The 20,561-nt window shown below is 49.2% G+C and overlaps 1 protein-coding gene across 1 annotated transcript in view; it reads left to right on the forward strand.

Annotated features, from left to right (window-relative positions):
* Positions 1 to 18,872: 18,872 nt before the first annotated feature.
* Positions 18,873 to 20,561, forward strand: part of LOC128337305 (uncharacterized) — a 50,369-nt gene continuing 48,680 nt past the window's right edge. Inside the window, exon 1 of the mRNA XM_053278113.1 lies at positions 18,873 to 20,558. The gene's annotated coding sequence lies outside the window, so the exon portion shown is untranslated. The remainder of the gene's footprint in view (positions 20,559 to 20,561) is intronic.

A 20,561-nucleotide genomic window follows, 5' to 3' on the forward strand; every position in this document is an offset into this window, starting at 1 on the left:
GTTGTTGTTGTTGTTGAATTTATTTATTTTGTGGTAATTTCCTTACCAAATGTATTGTAAGGCCGCGCTGGCCTTCCACATGTGCTGAGCAGGCAGCTGCAGGAACTGAGCAGCAGGCTCAGCCAACTTGAAGAGGCCTTTCTTGAAAAATAATATGCGTCTTTGTTGTTGTTGTTGTTGAATGTACTTATTTTGTTGTAATTTCTATTGTAAGGCCGCTCTGGCCTTCAACATGATGCGGTGCTGAGCAGGCAACTGCAGAACTTGAGCAGCTGGCTCAGCCGACTGGAAGAGGCCTTTGTAGACACATAATATGTCTTCTTCTTCTTGTTGTTGAATGTACTTATTTTGTTGTAATTTCTATTGTAACGCTGCGCTGGCCTTCAGCATGTCGCGGTGCTGAGCAGGCAACTGTAGATCCTGAGCATCTGAGGCCTTTGTAGAAACATAATATGTCTTCTTTTTGTTGTTGTTGAATTTATTTATTTTGTTGTAATTTGTTTACCCAATGTATTGTAAAAACATAAAGCGCTGTGTTGTTTTTTAAGACGAAAAAGATAGGCTGCTCTGAGTATTCTTTGGGCCCAGTGGGGTGAAAAGGTCTGTGGGTCCAGCCCAGCTGCAGAGAAGTCTCTCATGGGAGATGCATTCCGGGCCAAGAGAGGACAGTTTGTGCACGAGTCTGTTTTCACAATTGGATACAACCTCAAATCCAATCACCAAAATTCGAATCAATTGTCAAACTGGCCGGCCATTGCTAGCCAGTTCGACGAATCCAAAATCCAGAGGGGAGTCTCAGGATTCACCTATGGGGAACTCAAATCACCCCATTGTTCAACATAGGTAGGTCCTAGGGACATCAAATCCGTTGGGTGGTATGGCATGATAGGTGTTACCTACCACACAACCGAACCCACAAAGGAAGAAAAGCAGGACTGGAACTCAGGCTCATAAAATACTCCCTTTCCTGCTTCCTGCAGGACATCAGTTTATTTATTTATTTATTACATTTATATCCCGCTCTTCCTCCAAGGAGCCCAGAGCGGTGTACTACATACTTGAGTTTCTCTTTCACAACAACCCTGTGAAGTAGGTTAGGCTGAGAGAGAAGTGACCGGCTCAGAGTCACCCAGCAAGTCTCATGGCTGAATGGGGTCTTGAACTCGGGTCCAGCACTCTAACCACTACACCACGCTGGCTCTCAGTTCCTCACTTGCACATACACTTGCACTACATGTTAGATGCAGCTTTGAATTAGCAAAACTGATAAATGTATCAAGTGAGTACAAACCCAATGCAGACTAAGCATTTCCTCCATCCAATGCACCACAGAGAATCACAGAGGGAATCTGAACATTTCCTGATCTCCTAAGCAAACACAAAAAATGGCAGGGGCAGGGTGGGGGGGAGCATAATTTCAACCTGTTTCTGATTTGAATAAGGGAATGGGACCTTTAATTTCCAAAGCTGTTTCTCAATAGCTTTACTAAGCTCACAGAACGTTCACTTGCAAACTTGTAGACTACACACTGCCTTAAGCACACACAGGTTTTCTTCTCAGAACCAGATAGACAATAATGCCATTTCAGAAAAGTTTAAAGAAGGACCCCTCTAATCTAAGGTTGCAGTATGGGCATTGGAAGGGGAAACATCTCTTTCTGTCTGTGCAGCTTGGAATCCAATATCCTCTAAGACATGGGTAGGAGCATTGGAAATACTACAGGTCGGTAGGAGCACCTTGAAGCAGCTCTAATATTGCTCTCCATCACCTCTCACCCATCCCTCTCCTTTGGGGATCCAGTTTGGTTTATAAGGGGTCCTTCTGGCCTCTTCTGGCTTTCACCCAGACCTGCAGAGGTTGGCCTACAACTCCCATTATCCCTGACTTATTGGCTTATATGGCCAGGGATGCTGGGAGTTGTAGTCTAAAACCACCTGGAAGACTCCAGTTGTGAAGTGGGGGGGGGGATTGTCCACTCTCACAACAATGGAATTTAAGCTGATCAGAAGCTGATTCCAGGGCAGAAAGCAGTTCTTGAGTCATTAGCTCACAGCAGGGCTTCTCAGAGCTGGGTCCCCAGATGTTGCTGGATGACAAGTCCCATCACCCCCTGCCACAATGTCCAAGGCCCAGCATGAGAGGAGCATCGGTGTGAGCACGTGTGTGTCATTGTCAGGCCAAGTTGGGTGGATAGTCCTTTTCCCTGGACCCAAATGTCCCACTCCCAGCAGCAGCAGCCTCAGCGGGACCACCCGCTGACCTCCCTCCTAGACCTACCCATCCCCTAGAGGCCGGGGTGCTGCCATTGTCGTTTGTTCGGGGAACTAGCAGCCGCTAGGAAGGGAAGACGGAGAGAGATTCCTTCCCTTCCTCCAGCTTCTCTCCCTGTCCTCAGAAGCAGACAGGAGGAGCCAGAGATCTTTCCCTGCTTGGGGCAGAAAAGGCCCTGCTGCCCAGGAACTCTGCATTTGGCTGTATGCACCAGCAGCTCTAATCTTGCTCTCCATCACCTCTCACTCATCCCTCTCCTTTGGGGATCCAGTTTGGTTTGTAAGGGGTCCTTCTGGCCTCTTCCGGCTTAAGACCTGCGGACGTTGGCCAGACCTCACCCAGACCTCACCCAGATCTGCGGAGGTTGGCCTACAACTCCCATCATCTGTGACTATTGGCTGATGTGTCCAGGGATGCTGGGGTTATAGTCCAAAACCAACAGGAAGGCTTCAGTTGTGCAGCAGCCCTTCTGTAGACAATGCTGAGCCCGATGGACCTTTTGTGCCTGTCTTCCAAACTGCACCCACATGGTGCTCTGGACCACATGAGGAGAGGAAGGACGGAGAAATGGATGATGCTGAACATCTCCATCCCCTTTCAGAATGAAGGGTCCGTCTGGGCAGAATCACAGGACTGAATCCTTCCCTGTGCACAAATCCCCTGTTCTGATGGTCCCATCTCAAAAAACAGGGCAGCCGGTGGGGGGGAGACATCATAGAGCACTAAACATGTCCCAAAAAAAGCATCGCAAGCGATCCAGGAGGAGCTGCAGCACCTTCCCAATGAGGAAAGGCTAAAGATCCCTTTCTCTTTTTGAACCAAAAAGCCCCTGCTGCCATCCTCGTCACCTCCGACATCTGGATTTTAAAGGAAAACACTATCTTTTATTCCCCCCCCCATTTAATCTAGGGAATGCCCCTTAATTGTAAAGGGGAATCCCTACCAGATTCAATTTTAAAGGTTGTATAGGAATGAGTCCTAAACCTCTTCTTTTTGTAAATAAGACTTGGTATTATAAATCTCTTTACTGTTCACTGGATTAATAAAGAATCAGCTGGAGTCAAAATTCCCTGCTCTGTAGTTTCATTTTTATTTTTTTTTAGAGTTTATGGTGCAAGATACCAAGATAACAATAACTGTGTGTGTGTGTGTGTGTGTATAAAATTATGAAATAAGAAATGTTAACATAAAACTCAGTCTACCAACAATAAAATTACAGGCCTTACAGGAGGAAGCTATATCCATGAAGATTAAAATTAATGCTGAGGCACGGAGCATTTCCATAACGAAGGTCCCCTCCCGTACCCGCTGACTCAAAAGTATCATTAAACATATTAATAATTAATATTATTAATATATTATATCCATTAAAAACTTACATTAGTTTTGTACCTAAACAGAAAGAGGATGAGTTCTCAACTCCAAAGTAATATAAAAACAATAAATAGTATTGTTTTTATAATAGTATACAAATATGATTAATGAATCTCAAACAGAGTACTTAGAGAGGTCCCTCAAAACAGAACAACAGCCCGCCAAAGTATAAAGCTCAGCGCCAGATCATGCAGCAAAATCTTCACGCTTATTTATTATCATTTCGTGTTTGGTTCTCCTCTCTACTAAAACACAGCAAGAAAATCTATAAGGACGTAATGAAAATGCAAAAAATGCAGAGAGAAAAACATCCCAGCTCTCAGCTGTGAAGGTCCCTTTGAAAACCAAAAAAGACAGAATAAAACTGAAATCTGGTATGTGAGGGAATATATGTATAGGAAACAAACATATAAAGAATGGAGGAACAGTTTTTGAACCTCTCTTCTGGCTCCCCCAAGTATCAATATGTTGAAATGTCAATAGTCACGTTTTATTTACGGTCCTAGACCAAACAATCCATGCATGCAAACAGCAGAACAATTTATAGAAAACTCTATAGGTTCTCATTATACATCTTAAAAGCAATATAACAAAATTTGGCTACGGAGTTAAAACTTAAAACATTTTCATCAGAAAGTAAGAATTTAACAAGTTGTTCAGCAGATCGATCTGTCTGTTTACAGACCAGAGGTAAAATTAAGTGTTATATAAAGGAGTTGCTCATGAAGAAAGAGGATGCTGACCACCCAAAAAACATCAAATTTGAAGTGAATTTTTCTTAATAGTGCAGAGCCATATTAAAATTCTCAGCCCTAACATTCCAGTAAGATTACAGTTTGTCGTATATCCATGAGTGGTATCCAAAACCACATATACAAAGATATAAAAGTACAAAGTAGACAATAACAAGGGGTAAGATTACGGTAAAATAACTGGCTGGAAACTCTCTCATCATTTTAAGACCCAGCTAAGGTTTCCTTACAAGGGGGGGGGGGCAACAACATCCAAGCAGGATTCGAACATCACAGCATCTTGTTAACACCGGAATGCCAAGACAGTGACTAAGTCAGAGTTCAAAGCATAAATTACAATCTTCTAGCTGAAATCTGAGCTAATAAAAATGTAAGCTTTAGACTCTGCAACAAAAAAGTAGAAAAAGCATCCATACGGCATCTCCACCGGTCAAGCACCATCTTCCACCGGCCCCCTTCTTAGCACTGTAAATCATTCTATAATTGGTTCTAAGAAAGGCAGTAGGAGGTTCAAAGAAAACGAAGTGAAAAAATACGAAGGATCTTGCATCTTGCACACTCCCAACTACAGTCCTCTCAGAGATTAGCTAGGAAAGAAAAAGTGGATATATTAATTGTGAGGCCGTCTCTTCATCGGCTTTGATGTTACTGCCTCTTCTATTCAGCCAGCTGCTTGAGCAGAAAGGTTCATTCCGGGGGCTCATCCAGGAAAATCTTCCCAAACAACCCCACCCCACCCCCGGAAAAGGACCAAGCCCTGCAACCATATACCGAGTCTGCCCATCGGTCCATCTAGCTCAGTATGGTCTACACCACAGTTTCTCTACCGTCGGTCCCCGGACCGCTGCAAGTCCTTTAACACCCCCTCCTTTTCAAGCATGCCAGTCCTTTAACACCCTGGAGATTAGCTCCCTGGAGCTAATCTTTAACCAGGCAGCCTTCGCTGCAGGGCTCTGTCTTCCTCCGGAGTCCCAGACAGCCTTTTCTCACTCCCAGCTAATCTCTCCAGTCTCTTTGATGAGAGGAGATAGCGAGAGACTGGTATGCAGCTGGTGAAACACACAGGAGGCAGGTAGCAGGGCGAGTGAGAGGGAATGCTTGGCTTGGCTGGAGTGCTGCATGCCTAAACTCTGTTCTGAACTACTACAGAGGAGGAACAGAGGAAGGCAGGCAGGCAAAAGAGAAGAAAACAAACAAAAGTAAGCAACAGTGCTGATCAAATGAAAAAAGAAGGGAAAGATAAGAAGAATGAAAGGGGTGGGGGTGAGGGGCGGGCTGATCATGTACTGACTCAACAAAAGGGGATGAAGATCAAATAAAATGGGATTTTTAAAAGCAAGCATACAGGAGAGAACAAGTACAATCTGTGTGAACTGAGAAATAAAATGTGGCAGGGGGGGATGAGGGAGATGAAGAAAGGGGTGGCTAGGGTGAGCTACTGACTTACCAAAAAGGGGATGGAGCTAACATAAACTGGGATTTTTAAAAGCAAACATGCAGGCAGGAGAGAGAACTAGTGCAATGTGTGTGAACTGAGAAAACCAGTGGGAAAAAGAGATCACGAGAAAGGGGATGGAGTGGGGGCTGGGTGTAGCAAGGTATGAAATGGTGAATAGAGGAGAGAGAAGGAGGGAAAGAAGGATGAAGAAGAGACCCACTAAAAGTCTTCCCACTCATGTGTGAGTACATAGTACTCCCCCCTCCCTTAAACCTCTGCCTAAAAATCATTACAGTTGTAAAAACCTGGATATATATGAATGTGTGGTATGAAGGGTTAAATCTCCCACCCCATTCTCTGTGGTTTACTTTCCTAATGTGGATGCCATATTGCTGTGTAAAGTTCATTACCATAACATTACCTTTTCAAGGTAACGAGTGTTTTAGTTCTGAGTATACTGCTTGGAGGTTTTTTTGGATGATGTTTGCTTACAGACTTCCAGTATGAAATGAGATGTCATGTTTTAAGCTTCCTATCAATCAAGTTGATAAGCTGGTTTTATGGTAGCAAGCATGCATTGTTCCATTTGCTAAGGAGAGCAAGGGCAGTGATTACCAAATGAAGAGAGGAGGAAAGCTGGAGGGGGAGTACTGTGTGTGTAAGAGAGAGTACTATTTTAAAAGCAATATTAAATTACTATTTTTTACACAGAAAGGAGACTGATGAAGGTTAAGGAGCCGCTGCTGTTTTTTTGCCAAAAGAGTCCATCCCTCTTGCTGGAGCTCTCCGGAGATGTCCCAGGACACCTAGACCAAGTTGGACACTCCGTGGACCACGCAAGCAAGATGCTTGCTCTGCACAAGCTCACGCGCTGTTTGTGCGGAGAGGAGCAAAAGCATCACCCAGGCGCTCGGGGTGTAACTGTCGGGGGAGGAAAAGGAAGCTGAGAGTTCAGTAAGAACAGCTGCCCAGGTTCAGATACACTGTGCAAGTTTCAGAAATGTGTTCCAGGGCAGTGGTTTTCCAGCTGTGTTCCAGGGAACCGAGGGGCTTCAGGGATTCATGAGAAAGGACCCTGACACTAGTGAGGAGGAGGAGCTGGAGGCTTTGCCTTTGCATTGGGCACCTGGGAAGGCCAGGGCTGAGCAGCTGGGATGACTATCACTCAATGAATCGTGCACAACCCCACTTCTATGTGTCATGTGTTGTTGTATGCTTTTAAGGATTAGGCAAATGATCTTCATGCCAATGGGCTTTTGCACAACATCACTAGCCTTGTTTTCGATGACCACGGCTGTGCAGATGGTGGAGAACAAATCTGCGTTGCTCTGCACGGGATATCAGCGCCGAGAAAGAATGCACAGTCAAGACTGTGCAAACCCTTTCAGCAAAGCTGCCGGGTGGAAGGGGGGGGAATCTCCCAAGTGGTCAGTGCACACAGTGGCAGACTAAATGTTTTGCCACCCATAGGCAAAAAGGCTTTTGCCGCCCTTTTACCTTAAACAAAAAAAGGTTTGCCTTTTTTGTAATTAAGTAAAGTGTGTGTCGGGGGGGGACTTTCTCCTCGCCCCCTCCACCCTTGCTGCAGCCGCGGCTGCCCACAGAAGGGGTGGCAGGATTTGAGGAGGGGCCGTAGGCAAATGCCTCCTCTGCCTCTCCATTCATCCACCCCTGAGAGCACACTGAGATGTCAGCAGCCCAGTTTCTCAGATGCAAAGGCATTCCGATTCAGGTTAAAGTCTAAGAAAAAGGCTTCCCGCTGGAAAGCCAGATGAGGTATGTGGCCAGCAGCATTGCTGAAGGTATCTGAAGCCCTAGCCTGCATCTGCTGTGCAGCTCGAGTCTTAGACATGGCACACGTCTCTTGCAAAGGAACACTTGCATGTGTGTGGAGCAGCAGGGCCGAGTGTGGCCGCCGCCAGCGGGTCGTGTCCCCCCTTAACATCCGCGGCTGGGCCAGGCGTTAATTCTCCTGGGTGCGCCAGCCAATCAGGCGCCCCCGCAGCCCAGCCAATCAGCTGGGCTGCCTGGACGCATTTTTCCTGGGCACACCCAGGAGAAATATATAGATAGATTGTAAACACGTAGAGATCTTCTGCTGGTTAAACGAAGCCTTTATTCAGAAGCAAGTCCATTTCCCTCCTTCCTTCCTTTTCTTTCTCACTCCACCCCACACACAAAGGAGGCCTCTGGGGGATGGGCTACGTGGCCAGGAAGGGAGAGACCCCCAGGAGAACTGCAGGTGTGAGAAAGAGCGAGGTGGGGCGAGATTGTGAGAGTGACTGAGAGAAAGAAAGAGCAAGAGATTGAGTAGAGCGTAGAGATTAAACATCAGAGTGATCAGAGGCGGGGATTTGTTTGGGATCGGGAGCGGGAGGCAGTTGGGGTTGGTTTTAGTTTCTAGCAGTTTTCAGTTTTTGCTTTTCTGTTTGAGTTAGATGTAGTTAGATTGTAGTTAGGTTTCTTGGGCTGCAAAGGATTCGTTGGAGAGGGAGGGATTGGGAGGGGGTTGGGGTTTGTCTTGCTTTAGTTCAGGGAGTTTTGTTTTTTGTTGTTCTCTTTGAGTTAGATTTGAGTTAGGTGTTAGTGTTGGAAATCTTTCATCGTCGAAGAGCCACGATCCTGCTGATTATGTAAGTATGGGTTTAATTCTTCCATTCCATTCCATTCAGAAACCACCTCATACCCTGATCTCAAGGCATTGCGTATTGGGGGTTGTAATTTTTATCCCCCAGTACTTCAACTGGACCACCCCTTTCTCTTGCAAGCCTCGAACATAGTGGTACTTGATAGGAACGTGCTGGGTTTGAGACTTCATCTTCTCAATATGAGAGATCATCTGGATACAACTTTGGTTATCCTCAAACATCACTGTGGGCTTTGGTGCCTCAATTCCACAGTCCAAGAGTAGTTGGAATGTGCTCCCTTTTGCCCCCGCCAACATTTCTGTCCAAAGGCCTCGTTCTCACCATCTTCCTGCTCTCTTCTAGGCTGGGCAGGATCCAAGCCTTCCTAGCCAGGAGGACCAGTAGAGTGACCCCCCCCCAGATGCCCCAGGGGAGCCCGCAGCCTCCCAGCCAACAGCCTCCCCATGGTGGTGCATCTGTGGGCAGAAGAACCGAGTGGCCCCCATTCCCACCGTGCTCAAGCCAGGGCCATCAGCACCCCTACGCAGGATGCTGGAGGTGAGGAGGTGCCCCATTTTGCAGGGGACTGTGGGGGCAGGGAGGTGGGGCAGAAGGAGAGGGGGTGGCCTGGTTGGAAAGACAGCTCGCTCACGGGTCTGCCTTCTCCTTCTCTTACCCACTCGGCAGCTTTTACACCCTGCCACCTGATTCACACCAGGCTGCAGTTGGTAAACCGAGCCAGAACCCTGAAGGAAGGAGGCGGAGGTAAGGTAGGGAACCACCCTCACCCAGTACGGTCCCCGGGAAGCCCAGATCCTTGCCCAGGGTACCGGGAAATGGTGGGATGGCAGCCTCTCATCCAAGGGGGCCTGCCTGGTCCATTCCGGAGGAGGGAGGGGAAATCCTTCCCCACCCAACAGCCCCACACTTGCCCCTTTCAGGAGTGGAGGAGCAGGATCGCTTTCCTGATGGCCCTGATCCAGGCCTGCCAGGAAGCCATCCGGAGGGGGGAGCAGCGCCTTCCGTTTTCGAAAGGGCTGGCCGCCCAGGCCGTGCTGGTGAGTGATTTGGGGCAGGGAACTCTGAGGCAAAGGGGTCAGCTGGCGGGAGGGGAGGCCTGGTTGGGGGTGAGCGGGGAGGAGGCAGCCGCCCTTGGAACAGGGTGAACCCCAGCCGGGAGAGGGGGCTGGGTGCATCTGGGGCAGGAGAAGGGAAGCCCCCCAGGGCCTCTGGGTTGACTCCCTCCTGCTCTCTGTTCCCTCCCAGGAGGAGATGGCCTACATCTGGGAGGACCCTGTGCCCCACCACCTCTTCTCCCTCTGCACAGAGGCCATTGCCTCCTTAAGGTACGTGGAGGGCGGGACAGGGATCGGGGCCCAGATTAGGGTGCTGATACCTTCCCCCGCCTGTGCCAGTTTCTTCATGGCATTATCTCCCACCCTGGCTGGTTTTCTAATCTTTCTCCTTTTCTTTTGGCAGTCAGATGAAGCCCTGCTTGGGAGGCAAAATAGAGCAAAAGCTCATCTCAGAATCCATCTTCTGGATGAACCATATGATTGGAGGAGAGCCGGAGGAAGACCGAGAAGTAAATATCGACACCTCTGGCTGGACCTGTGCTCTCTTGGTAGGGGGGCCTGCATAAGACCCCCTCCCCAATGGAGACAGACAGACGCCTTGATCCCCCCCCCATGAGGGAAGAGGACCGGCAGGGCTTTGGGGGGGGACCCTGAGGAGGGGCCGGGAAACCCCTCAGGCCAGCAGCAGCCACACTCTGGCTCTCTCTCTCCCCCCTTCAGAGCCCATTTCTGCCCCCGCAGAGGTCCATGAGGAGGATGCTGGAAGCAATGCTCACTGAGAAGCCCACCCTGGCCCACCTCATCAGGATTGCTGAGGTAAGTTTGGGAGAGGGGGGTGCCCTCTCGAGAAGGAGAGACATCCAGTCTGGGGGTCAGCAGAAGGGGCCCTGCCCTACCCTGCTGGGCTTGGGTGGGGCATGTCAGTGGGAGAGGCCTCAGCTCCCTCCCGGTCAGCAGCGTCCACACATGCAGCCCCCTCCTGGCACCTGTGGGGCCGCCTCCCTCTCTGAGCGGCCAGGGGAGGGCAGCCCACAGGCAGGTCCCCGCCCTGAGGAGACCCCTTTTTCCCCACCTGGCTCACCTGACCCAGTGGGTGACCCCCCCCCGGGAAACTCGCTTCTGGACATTGGGGGACGCTTCCTTCCTGAGAACTCACTCAGGTCCTCTCCAGCTTCTCATTCAGAGGGACTGTTTCATCCAACAGGCGATTGATGCTGAGATGTTCAGCGAGGATGAGGAGGAGGCGGCCATGGCGGAGAACGTTGGCTTCTTACTGCTCAACATGGCCATTGGGTCCCCCTTCCACTTTGAGGTAAGTCTCCCCTATGCTGGCCTGGCTCTGCTCTGGCACCCCCCAGCTCCCCCCTCCAGGATCCAGGGTCCCAAGGGCCTTCTTTTCTCCCTCTCTCTACAGGCAGAGCAGATCAAGCCACTCCTGCCACTGGGCATTCGCAGGGTGGGCCAAACAACATCCAGGGCCAAGGACGATGGGAGCCATTCCTCCGATGAAGGTGATGTCCATCCTGAAGGAAATGGGGCTGGCAGAGCTCCCTCCCTGCTCTGGGCTTGGGTGGCTCCCCATCTGAGTACACCAAGGGTCTCCAAGGAGCCCACCTCCTCCCTCTCCCTGGCCTCCCCAATCCTGCCCCAGGGAAACCTGGCGCTCCCTGAGGAAGGCCTTGAAGCCAAACTGCAGCTGGGGAAGCCCTCTCTGCTGCTCCCCTTGGGAATCCCCGACCAGAAGCCTCCTCCTTTTCTCGGGGGCAGGCAGAGCCCCTTTTGTAAACTAAGCCGTTCTCTCATTTACTCTCTCTTCTTCTCTCCCAACCAGCAGATCTCTTCGAGCAAGGAGAGGACTTCAATTTTGGGGTGGGTCTCCAGGAGTAGCACACATCTACTGTGAGCCCCAGAGCCCTTGCAAATCTGGCAAGAAAGTAACATGCTGGGAAAAGTCTATGCCAACAAGATGAGGAGGGTCTTGCCCAGCTGGAGGCACAACGACGCCTAGAAGGAGACCGTCTTTGTATGCAGGCGACACAGCACTGTGAGAAGCGGGTTGCCTAACTCCGCCAAGAAGAGGAGCAGCTTAAGCGGGAGAGAGAGTAGCGAGAGGCAGAGTGCCCTCTGGAGGGGGAGCAGCGCCTTCACCCAAAGCAGCATCGACAGGAGCAAGAGATCCTTCCGTCTCAACAGCATCAGCCAGCCAAGGTCCCCCCAGAGGTCTCCACTGTCTTGCCCCCAGGAGAAGATCCCCGTGTGGTTCTCATCACCTTGGAACGGGCTGAGCAGAACCAGGATCTCCAGGAGGGCAAGTCCATGAGTGGGGTACCCAGTGTGGTTGTTAATGGGGATCTGGCCAAGGGTTGTAGTTGCGTATCAGAAGGAGGGGATGTTACTTGTGTCGTGGTTGAAGAGCTGGTGCACCAAACATTTTGGCGGCTTGGACCTGAAAAAATTCTGAGTCAATTCTGAGATCAACGACCTCCAAACAGTGGTACATCTGTTGGTAACCTCCAGACTTGACTTTTGTAATGCGCTCTACGTAGGGCTGCCTTTGTACATAGTCCGGAAACTTCACTTGGTTCAGAATGTGGCAGCCAGGTTGGTCTCGGGGTCATCTTGGAGAGACCATGTTACTCCTTTACTGATGGAGTTACACTGGCTGCCAATAGGTTTCCGGGCAAAATACAAAGTGCTTGTTATATGGCTTAGGCCCTGGGAAGAGAGTGTCTTCTTCATTACAAGCCCCATCGCCCATTGAGGTCATCTGAGGAGGTCCGTCTCCAGTTACTGCCAACTCATTTGGTGGCTACACAGAGACAGGCCTTTTCAGTCGCTGCCCCAAGATTGTGGAATGCGCTCCCTGCTGAGATACGATCCTCCCCATTTCTGGCAATTTTCAAAAAACACATGAAAAGCCATATTTTTGCCCAAGCTTTCTCAGCTTCCTAATATTTTGGGGTTTTAATCTCTGGTTTATTTTTAAATTGTTAAATTGTTTTTAAGTTTTTGTATATGTTTTTAACTGGTTTTATGTTATTGTAAACTGCCCAGAGATGAAAGTTTGGGGCGGTGTACAAATTTGATAAAGAAAGAAAGAAAGAAAGAAAGAAAGAAAGAAAGAAAGAAAGAAAGAAAGAGATGTCAACATGTGATGTCTGTTGTAGAAATGGTCGTTATGGGCTACGGTCAGTATCAGCGTCAAGGTGCTGGACTGACTTGGCCTGAACCAAGTGTATTCTCGAGACCCTAAAGACCTTGGACGAAGGTTTGTGGACAGAGGGACAGGAAATGTCTTGTGGGCAGCTGAAATCGCTGGCCAACGGAAGTTTCTCAAAAGGGAGTCTCTGCTCAACTTTCCCAAATATTAAAGGGAGAAGGAAAAAGAAGAGGAATCACAGGAACCTGGACATAGGCTGACCTGGTATCTTTGTGCAACAGGTGACCATGTGGCTCAGTGGTCACAGACTATGGGGACTTTGGGCTCCAAGTGGCAAAGGTGGTCCTGGACGCTGCAAGAGTCACAGATGCGGGTCCAGCATGTGCCTGGCAAAGAAAACACCCTCAAGGAGTTTTCTCTGTCTGGAGAGGGGGAATCTCAGCCTGGAAGGATGGCCTGGACGTGGCCCACAAGTACCCTCAGAAGACAAGCGCTGAAATCCTGGAAGGGCCAGGCAGTATTGAGCCCCAGACCTCTGCCGAGAGCAGGACAAGAGACTGCCCATCCAGCAAGCCAGACGCCGAGAAGAGAGAGAATCCAGAGAACTCTGTCTAGGGACCAGTGTAGGGTGTTAGGGTAGTGGCTGCGTTTCTTTCCAACCTTTTATTTTCCCTGGTATGTTCTTTTGGTAGATTTGTTTTGAGTTTGCATTTATGCTGTAAAAGTAATGCTTTAATTGACCTGATGTTTTTTTAAAAAAGGTAACTGCCATTTAACATCCAGCTGATCCAGGGGCGTAAGCCTTTTGGTGCGAGCCGAAGGGAAAGAACACAAGGGCTCTTGGCTTTGTGGCTCTCAGCTGAGTGGAGAACAGCCGGTGGACTGCAGTAGCCTGAGGGTTGAAGAGTCGCCGCGAGTTTGTTGGACTTCTGAGCAGGACCATTGATGACAACAGTCCCCCCCTCCCCCCAATACCTCCCTGGAGTGTTTTCTTTTTTCTATCTTCTTCTTCTCCCCCACCCCCCCAACAGCACACAACCTAGCAGATTAGCTAAACATTGCCCTGTTTTAATAGGAGGGAGTTTTTATAGTTTGTTATAGGGAAGAGGGAACACCTTATGCGGGGCATAGATTGTGCTTTTTGCCTCTGCCCCACCTTCTCCAGGTGTGTATCATCTATGGGGCTGCTTCTGCTGCTTTAAAGCTCAGGCTGAGCCAGGGGCGCGAGCCTCTTGGCGCTCTCTCCTTGGGGTGAGCTGCTTGGGGGTCGGAAGTCAAGAAGTCAGTATAAGTCTGTTTGAGCCCTGGTTTTGTTAAGTAGTGGAGCTGTGGTTGGTTGGACCGAGGGATGTGTCTGGGAGAGCAGGAAAGTGGGGTTGGTGTGGGGGCAGCAGTACTACTGCTAGTGGGCAGAGGAAGATATGGTGGTGGGAGTTGGGCTGGCCATTACAGGGGGAAACGGTCCAGGCAACTGAAGCCTGTTTCTTTTTCCAGCTCTTCTCCCAACCCTGAGACCCCTGGGAGCTCTGAGAACACTCCCTCGAGGATGAGGGTGCTGCTGCTGAATGCCAGGTCGGTTAATGCTAAAACATCTCTCATCCACGATTTGATTGTGGATGAGCATGCTGACCTGGTATGTGTGACAGAGACCTGGTAGGATGAGCTGGGTGGACCAACGGAGGACCTGAGATCCTGGGTAGCTAGGGAAAGACCTTTGCCTGCAAGCGGCTGCGGCCAGTTACAGCAGGGTCAAGTCTGGCCCAGGAGAAGGCAGCGGCATATGTAGGCATGGCGGATCATGTCCGGCCACTAGGCATGTGGGGAGTGCCGTCTCGCCAGCACGATGCGCTGTCTCTCCCTCTTGTCAAGCCTTCGCTTGCTCTCATTGCTGAAATCCAGCATGGATGTCAGCCGGGTAAGCTGCCCTCCGTTTCCGGAGCCCTGTTGGGTGCGGGCGGGAGGAGGTCCCCCTCCGAAGGGTTCTGGGTCTCCCACCTTCAGGCTGGGCTTGGCACCATTTGGTCCAAATGGGCTCCCTTCTGACATCCCATGTTTGTGTCTCTTTTCAGCTGAACATCATGGGCTTTGTTCCACCGGGGAAGGCAAGGCCGCCTTGTGGATCTCCCCACTCCCTCGCCACCCCTTCAGAGTTTCGCATCTGTGCACTTTTCCTTTTCACTAGTGCACATCTCTCACTCTCCGGTCAAAGGTAAAGAATCCCATCCAGGATCCAAGAAGAAGTCTGTGGTGTTTGTAGTGGTGGAGGAGGAGAGCGGCCCAGATGATGAGTCCCCCCCTGCCCTTTGCCAGCCTGTTAGGGAGAATGAAGGTCTCAGGAAAGGAGGACATCGGACTGAGGAAGAGGGAAATGCTCCTTTTGAAAGGACCCCTTCCATGGAAGATGAACCCATATCCTCTCGCACAGGGGATACTTCTCCGGGGGTAGGGGCCTCCTTGTAGTGGGCGATTCAATCATTAGAGGTATAGAGAGATGGGTTTGTGACCCGTGTGTAGACCACACGGTGACTTGCCTGCCTGGTGCGAAGGTTGCGGACATCACACAGCATCTAGATAGGTTGTTAGGCAGTGCTAGGAAGGAGATAGCTGTTGTGGTGCATGTCGGGACCAACAATGTGGGGAAATGTAGTCAGGAGGTCCTGGAAGCCAAATTTAGGCTGATAGGTAGTGTATTGAAGTCCAGGACCCCAAAGGGAGCATTTTCAGAAATGCTACCTGTTCCATGCACAGGTACAGTGAGACAGGCATTGCTGAGGGGTTTCAATGCGTGGATGACACAGTGGTGCCGGGAGGAGGGGTTTAGATTTTTTAGGCACTGGGATACATTTTGGGGCAAGCAAGGCCTGTACAAAAGGGACAAGCTGCCCTTGAACCAAGATGGAACCAGACTGCTGGCACTTAAACTCAAAAAGGATGCAGAGTAGCTTTTAAAATGACACCTGGTGAATAGCCAGCAGGAGCTGGGCAGTATCCGGTTCGGCAAATGCCATCCTTTAAAGTGCGAGAGTGCAGAGGATTCAGATCAAACAGAAGGGGACAGAGCAGAACCACATAAAGAGCAGACAGAAGGCTGTGCTAGCTGGTCAAAGAGTCAAAAGAAAGATAGCAGACACCAGGGAAGAGATTCAGCGTGTAGGTGCTTATATGCCAATGCCAGAAGCCTCCAAGCCAAGATGGTTGAGCTGGAGTGCTTGGTTGCTAATGCAGAAATAGATATAGTGGGCATAACAGAAACATGGTAGAACTGTGAGAACCAGTGGGACACTGTTATCCCTGAATATAAACGCTATAGAAAGGACAGGGAGGAGCACCTTGAAGGTGGAGTAGCACTGTATGTTAAACAAGGGATAGAATCTAACAAGCTAGAAAACCTAGGATGACTGGAGTCCTCCACAGAAACCCTGTTGGTGACAATACAAGGCCTGAAAGGGAACGTGCTATCGCCCTCCAGATCAAAATGCTGACAGTGACTGGGAGTTGCAGGAGGAAATCAGGGAGGCATCAAGGACAGGCAGGGCTGTAATAATGGGTGACTTCTATTACCCACACATAGACTGGGTAAATTCACAGTCAGGTCATGACAAAGAGGTCAAATTTCTAGATACGCTGAATGACTGTGCCCTAGAACAGTTGGTCATGGAACCAACCAGAGAGAAGGCGACCTTGGACTTAATCCTGGGTGGCACGATGGAACTGGTGCACGATGTCAGTGTCATCGGCCCTTTAGGGAACAGTGACCATAGTGCAATCAAATTCAGCATACATGTGGGGAGAGAATCACCAAGGAAGCCTAACACAGACACTTTGAATTTCAGAAAAGGATACTTCTCCAAAATGAGGAGTATGGTGAAAAGAAAGCTGAAAGGGAAAATCAGGAGAGCCACTTTGCTCCAGAATGCATGGAGTTTACTCAAAACCACAATACTAGAAGCCCAGTTAGAATGTATACCCAAAAGGAGGAAAGGTACCACTAAGTCCAGAAAGATGCCAGCATGGCTAACAGGTAACGTCAAGGAAGCCATAAAAGGGAAGAAGACTTCCTTCTGAAATTGGAAGGCCTGTCCAAATGAAGAGAACAGAAGAACACAAACTCTGACAAAAGAAATGCACGGTGACACTAAAGGAGGTGAAAAGAGAGTTTGAGGAACATTTAGCTAAAAGCATCAAGGGGAATAACAAAAAGTTCTTTAAATACATCAGAAGCAGGAAACCTACAAGGGAGGAGGTTGGACTATTAGAAAATGAGGGAGTGAAGGAGATTATTAAGGGGATATTGAGGTTGCAGAGAAGCTACATGAGTTCCTTGCATCTGTCTTCACGGCAGAGGATACTGAGCATATACCTGTTCCTGAACCAGGATTTTCGGGGATGGAGGCTAAAGAACTGAGTCAGATAGAAGTGACAAGAGATGGTGTTCTAAACTGTCTGGAAAAACTGAAGACTAGCAAATCGCTAGGGCCAGATGGCATCCATCCAAGAGTCCTCAAAGAACTCAAATGTGAAATTGCCGACCGCCTTGCTAAAATATATAACTTATCCCTGCAATCAGGCTCTGTACTGGAGGACTGGAAAGCAGCAAATGCAACACTGATTTTCAAAAAAGGATCCAGGGACGATCTGGGAAATTACAGGCTGGTTAGTTCCAGGCAAATTGATGGAAAGCACCCTCAAGCATAAAATTGTAAAGCACATAGAAAAACAGACCCTGCTGGGAGAGAATCAGCATGGCTTCTGCAAAGGGAAATCTTGCCTCGCCAACCTTTTGGGGTTCTTTGAGAGTGTCAACAAGTGTGTGGATCAAGGTGATCCAGTTGACATCGTATACCTGGACTTCCAAAAAGCTTTCGACAAAGTTTCTCATCAAAGACTCCTGAGAAAACTTAGCAGTCATGGGATACGGGGACAAGTACATGTGTGGATTGCTAACTGATTGAAGGACAGGAAACAGATGGTAGGGATAAATGGAGAGTTTTCACAATGGAGGGAAGTAAGAAGTGGGTTCCCCCATGGATCTGTACTGGGACTGGTGCTTTTTAATTTATTCATAAATGATCTAGAAGTAGGCGTAAGCCGCAAGGTGGCCAGATTTGCAGATGATACTAAACTTTTTTGGGTAGTGAAATCCAAAACGGATTGTGAGGAGCTCCAAAAGGATCTCTCCAAACTGGGTGAGTGGGCGACACAGTGGCAAATGCGGTTCAGTGTTGGCAAGTGTAAAGTGATGCACATTGGGACGAAAACCCCCAACTTTAAGTGTTGATGGGAGCTGAGCAGTCGTTGACTGACCAGGAGAGGGATCTTGAGGTCATGGTGGACAGCTCGTTGTAAGTGTCCACTCAATGTGAAAACTGTGAAAAAGGCCAATTCAAGCTGTGAAAAAGGCCAATTCCATGCTAGGGATCATTTGGATTGAAAATAAAACTGCTAATATTATAATGCCCGTATACAAAACAATAGTGCAGCCACACCTGGAGTACTGCATACAATTCTGGTCACCACGTCTAAAAAAGGACATTGTAGAACTGGAAAAGGTGCAGAAGAGAGCAACCAAGATGATCAGGGGCCTAGAGCACCATCCTTATGAGGCAAGACTACAACACCTGGGGCTCTTTAGTTTAGAAAAAAGACAACTGTGGGGAGACATGATAGGAGGAGTTCTATAAAATCATGCATGGTGTGGAGAAAGTGGAGTGAGAGAAATTCTTCTCCCTCTCATATATAACACTAGAACCAGGGGTCATCCCATGAAATTGATTGCTAGGAAATTTAGGACCAGCGAACTGAGGTACTTTTTCACACAACGCATAATCAACTTGTGGAATTCTCTGCCACAAGATGTGGCGACAGCCAACAACCTGGATGGCTTTAAGAGGGGTTTGGATAACTTCATGAAAGAGAAGTCTATCATCAGCTACTAGTCGGAGGGCTACAGGCCACCTCCAGCCTCAAAGGCAGGATGTCTCTGAGTACCAGTTGCAGGGGAGTAATAGCAGGAGAGAGGGCATGCCCCTTTCAACTCCTGCCTGTGGGCTTCCAGCGGCATCTGGCGGGCCACTGTGTGATACAGGATGCTGGACTAGATGGGCCTGATCCAGCAGGGCTGTTCTTCAAGAGCAGAGGCCACACCATCCATCAGGTTCAAGGTTTATTGTCACGACAAGCAGGGTGCCCAGCCTGCACACCCGGGAGACTTGGCAAGAGTGCTTTATACAGTCAGTCACAGATCTTAATGCAAACCCAGGCCCACCAATTAGGGGCTTACAGCACACAGTCTGAACCAATCATAATAGAACAAAGTTTCAGCATTGTAAAGTTCCCCCCAATCAGGAGCATAGAACAGGGCCAGTTACCCAATTACCGTAAAGGTCAGACTACATAGCTAGTAACATGGAGAGTATGCACCAATCACCCTTTGCCAGCACTTCTGAAGACTCCAGTCTATAGGTTGTCCCAACAATTCCTTCAATTCCCTCCAAATAGCATCTGGATACATTGTGTTACCATAGCAACCCTTGCAGCAGTGCTGAAGTCCATAACTCACAGGCCTGGCTTAGATACCTGACTAGGCCCCAACCAGACCCAAATAAAGGTTTTCTTGGTCAATGGGAAACACAGGGTCGCTTTTTCATTCAGCTGCACAAGAGCCTTGAAAGGGAGGCCACAAGAAAGATGGAAGGCCTGCTTTGTGCCTGAAGCAACTCCCTGAGTCTTGAGACCCCAAAACTCTCCATCCATTGATCAGCAATGAATTGTCACCAATTCTTCAGAGTTCCTCTTGTGACGCTCCTCTTGTTCACATCCCGAGTCTGTGGAGGAAAAGCCAGCTCACTGTAGCAAATTCCATCCTGGTCCACAAAAAGGGGGACGGGGACCTCCTGTTATTTGTGTGAGGGGTTAAATTTCCAGGCTGTCCATTCCAGAAGCTGAGAGAGGTCCAAAGGCAGGACTGAACCAGATCAAGCTCCACACTCTCCACTCCTAACCAATACTATTGGTTTTCAACTCCTAGAAAACTAGTGAAGTGGCTAGGAAAAGGTTTCCATGACCACCTGGGAAGAGCCAGTGTGGTGTAGTGGTTAGAGTGCTGGACTAGGACCAGGGAGACCCGAGTTCAAATCCCCATCCAGCCATGAGACTTGCTGGGTGACTCTGGGCATACTTCACAGGGTTGTTGTGAGGAGAAACTATAGCCATCAGGATCAGTAGCCACAGATGGAATTGTCCTCCACCAATTTGCCTAAGCTCTGCTTAAGGCCATCCAAGCTGGTGGCCATCACCACATCCCAGGGTGGAGAATTCCATAGATGAATGATGTGCGGTGTGGGAAAGTGCTTCCTTTCCATGGTCCTAAATTTCCTGGCCTTCAGTTTCACAGGATGACCCCAGGTTCTAGTGTTGCAAGAGAGGAAGAAGAACTTCTTCCTATCCATCTTCTCCACACCATTCCTCATTTTGCAGACCTCTCTCATGTCTCCCCGTTGTCACCTCTTTTCCAAACTAAAAAGTCCCAGTCAGAAAGGAGAAGAATCGATCTGTAGTGGAGCTGAAGTGCAGGACTCCCAAGGCAGCACTCTCAGCAATGCTACCTGCTCCCCACACAGGGACAGCCAGACAGGCAGAGCTGAGGAGGGGTCTCCATGCATGGATGAGGCCTTGGTGCCGGGAGGAGGGGGTTCGATTTGTTAGGCACTGGCATGTTGGAGATGGAGTTGCAGTGCCTGGACCATTTCCACCAACTGTCCTAATGACCACTAGGGGCACTGGGAGTAGAGACCGCGAGTGAGGGTCTCCCTAACAATTCCAGCTGACTCTATTCGAGGACCCCTGATAGGACTCCTCAGGTA

Source organism: Hemicordylus capensis, chromosome 14 (genome assembly GCF_027244095.1).
Source record: "Hemicordylus capensis ecotype Gifberg chromosome 14, rHemCap1.1.pri, whole genome shotgun sequence".
In the NCBI taxonomy this organism is placed as follows: Eukaryota; Metazoa; Chordata; class Lepidosauria; order Squamata; family Cordylidae; genus Hemicordylus; species Hemicordylus capensis.